At 38.7% G+C, this 3,559-nt stretch overlaps 1 long non-coding RNA gene across 2 annotated transcripts; it reads right to left on the bottom strand.

The window, feature by feature from the left end:
• Positions 1–310: 310 nt before the first annotated feature.
• Positions 311–2,433, bottom strand: LOC140013884 (uncharacterized). 2 transcript variants are annotated; one of them, XR_011820724.1, is made up of 3 exons: positions 2,256–2,433; positions 936–2,099; positions 311–512 (listed from the first exon to the last, which is right to left on the bottom strand). It is a non-coding gene; the product is annotated as an uncharacterized lncRNA (long non-coding RNA). The 2 variants fall into 2 exon arrangements; XR_011820723.1 differs by having other exon boundaries at positions 936–2,433.
• Between the last annotated feature and the right edge of the window lie 1,126 nt (positions 2,434–3,559).

Here is a 3,559-nt window from a genome sequence, read left to right as displayed (position 1 = left end):
TGTTCAAATTATTATCTCAATAATTTTTACTTGCCATCTAAAGATTGCTCGATTATTGTTAAGAATTTGTCGTCTGTTTTTCTACCATCAATGTTGTTAAAAGAATTTTGAGAGTGGCCACTAGATTGTTGATTTCTTCAAGACTAATAGTTAAGCTGGTATCTGTTTGTCTATGTTAGGATTTTTTACTGCACTGTTTACTGATTTTGGGATTGGATAGGCTATTTGTGACGGCCCCACCTTCCCCTAAGGCGAACCAGAGGGTTCGGCGGGTCGCCTGCCCAGCTCTCGCCGGGACTCAGTCGTTCACTACAGTCCTCAAATGAATTACAAGAATAAACCTCAATTATTACAATATAAATCTCAAATATAACTCAAATGTTCCAACATTTACATATCAAAAGCGAAGCGTCCACGCTTCCACTGCGCCACTCTGATCCATGATCCCAATTCTTATACAAGAGGAATTCCACAACAATAAAATCACAACAAGCCTTCCTTCGCCACGAGCCCTGTGGAGGGGAATAAAATAGTTTTGGGGTGAGCTAGAAGCTCAGCGAGTAACCAGTAAAATCAGAAATCAAATATTTTTCACAATAATGCATTTCGATCATTTCGATGATGTCATAATTCAGAGATCAAATGTACGTTTATTGCTCTCATGAGCCGGTGAAATCATTGCACTTGAACACCCAACGCTCAAATAGATCATTTAACATTAACATTGAGAGGGAGCCCCTTTTTGAGCTCCAGATAAACATGAACATGAACCATAAACAAGGTGGAGACGTTGGTGTCCAGCACTAGACTTTCCCAGAACTCATTGAAGCCAAATCATGTCATGAATCCACATGCAAGCACGCATGATATGCAATCGAATAAATAATGCAAGAAGCATTTCACAAGTACTTTGGAAATAGTTTAGGGTCACTCACCTCAATGGCTCAGAAATCATCCATCATATAACATTGCCTTGCTCAAATCCAAGTCTTAGATCACAAACTCAATGCAAATAAGTCCCTTCAAAGTTCGGACAGCACTTCCCCTGAATTTGCTTACTTTTCCAGCTATCATGGCTTCATTATTTCCTCAGCCAGTCCCAAAGGTACACACACAACAACAAGTTCATCCAATAGTCATTCAGCAAGCTCCAAATAGTACAAAGACAAGTCAAGCTAGGGAAAAGTTCGGAAATGAAAGTTAAGCTCAAAACCAGAAAAATAGCTTTTGACATCCTTTTGCGGTAATGGCACCAAAGGCACTACGATTGTCGGATGAAGGTACAAGACCCACCGTTTCGAAGCTAAGAGATAGGGCTACAATATTGCAGAAGGTCACTCAACCCAGTTTCGAGTGTAACCAGGTCAAAAATGCAAGAAACTACACCAGAATCACAAAAACAGATTCACAGAACGCATTCTAGAGGAAACATCATAACTCAGGCTCTCCAAGTCCAAATCCAGAAATTCCAAAACCAGCTGATAGCTAAGAAACAGGGTTAAATTTCATTAGAAGGCCTCAACAACTAATTCGGAAGCAATCCTGACCAAAACAACCAATTACAGGTGCAATTCTTACATTCGGGTAAAACCAGAACAGCAATAGTAATTCCTTCTTTTCTCAAGCTACGCTACTCCGATTGACCTGAAATTTTGCAGGAACCTCTAAAATATCATTCCCTATAACTTTCATGAAGACCACTCAGTCCAGTTCTCACCCTAACTAGGTCAAATTGTCCAAAACAACTCCAGATTTTCCAGTTCGAAATTCACTGCAGAAATCAACTAGCAGTCCTGCTTTATTCAGTCATATCTCAGCACACACAACTCCAATTCAGGTAATTCCAAAGCCATTTGAAAGCTACGATACAGGGCTAGAATTCTTAAGAAGACATCAACAACTAAATCAGTAGTATTCCCAGTCAAACTAACCAATTACCAAAGCTGATTATCAGTTTCGGACAGAAACAGGGTAGCAGGGGTATTTCGGTCTTTTCACAGGCTACCGAGCTCAGATTGAGCTGAAAATTTACAAGTAACTAGAAAACATCATTCTCTACAACTTTCATGTTTTGTGCTAAGGCCAATTCGGCCTCTAACCTGGTCAAATAGAAACGGGTAGAATAGGGGTTAGTGAAACCCAAATCTGGAATTCATGCATTCAAGTGCTAATCTTCCACAAAACAACATCTAAAACAACTAAAAACCACTAATAAGCAATTAATTGAAGTAAAGGGGATGTTCTTGGCAAAATACCTTAAAACCACAAGAAAGGTAGGAGCTTAGGCTTTGTCCTCCAAAAATCCTTCCATTCAAGTTCCTAATCTTCCTTAACTAGCACTTTGTATGGAGTAATTTGAGTTTCCAATGGTTGGAACTTAAGATTTGGCTTGGATTTGAAGTTGAAGATGAAACTTTTCCTCTCTTTCTTTCTCTCAAGTGTTCAGCCAAGAAGGAAGAAGAAATGGGATATTTTTGGTCAAATTTTGGTATTTAGTAAAGGCAAGAAAGTTAAGTCAAAGTCCAACTCCAATCGGGTCGCGACACCTAGCACCTTTTAATTGTAACACTTATCCTTTTGTCTCTCCATCATTAACCATCTAAGCAACCTCTAATTATCTCTTAACATCCGGTAAATTAAACCCAGTATCCAAAACTTAACCTAACTGGCCGAATTTTTCCGAACTTTTCGCACTAGCGGGTCCCACGTCCGATATACGCTCTTTATTTCTCAAAAATTACCCAATACTAGAAAAATCATTTTAAAACTATATTTACTCATAAACTTTATCTGGGGAATTTTTCTAATAAAGAAAATGTAGAAAAGGCGGGCGATCAATAAAACAAACCCTAGAAACTCAAAAAAAATTTCGGGTCCGCGTACTCATTCTTTCGGGGCGTCACACTATTGAAATCTGTTGAGTAATAGTTAGACTCATTATTTTTTGTCCATGGTAGAATTTGTGCTGCATTCTCATCCTATGCTTACTTGTCCAATTAAGATGAAAATGATGAAGAGGAATAGTCATAATTGGCTCTTGAAATTGATTCATTATGTGTTCCTTTGGAATTCATTGTCTTTCTTTGTTAGGTTTATCTAGCAACCTCAGATTTTATGTGCAAGTTTTGCTTTCTCTTCATTTATTACATTCTGATATTACTGGTGAAGTTTTAGTTATTGTGTTGATGTTATCTTTTTTCTTATGGACTAACATTTTCCTTTTTATCTTTCAGGAAGATGAAACTATTCGAATTAATGTGAATAACAAACCTTCTAGTGGAACAGGCATGCTTTCAGCTGCAGGATTGTTAAGTGGACATCCTGGAACTGTAAAGGCCAAAACTCTAAGCATAACACCACCCCCCAGTGGAGCAGTGAGGATTCAGTCTCCTCTCCGACCCCCTCCCAATGATTCTGTAGCTGCTAGGATGACTTTGGGAAGGCATAATACTACTCTCAAGGGGCCTAAGGAAGTTGCTAGACATTCTGCTGATCCACTGGCAAATCTGTCACTATTGGAGGTTCCCATTTTCCTTTCTGTTACGTTTTTGGAACTTTA

The sequence above is a fragment of the Coffea arabica genome, chromosome 8c (genome assembly GCF_036785885.1).
Source record: "Coffea arabica cultivar ET-39 chromosome 8c, Coffea Arabica ET-39 HiFi, whole genome shotgun sequence".
Taxonomy (NCBI): Eukaryota; Viridiplantae; Streptophyta; class Magnoliopsida; order Gentianales; family Rubiaceae; genus Coffea; species Coffea arabica.
This window is presented reverse-complemented; position numbering and strand designations above follow the sequence as displayed.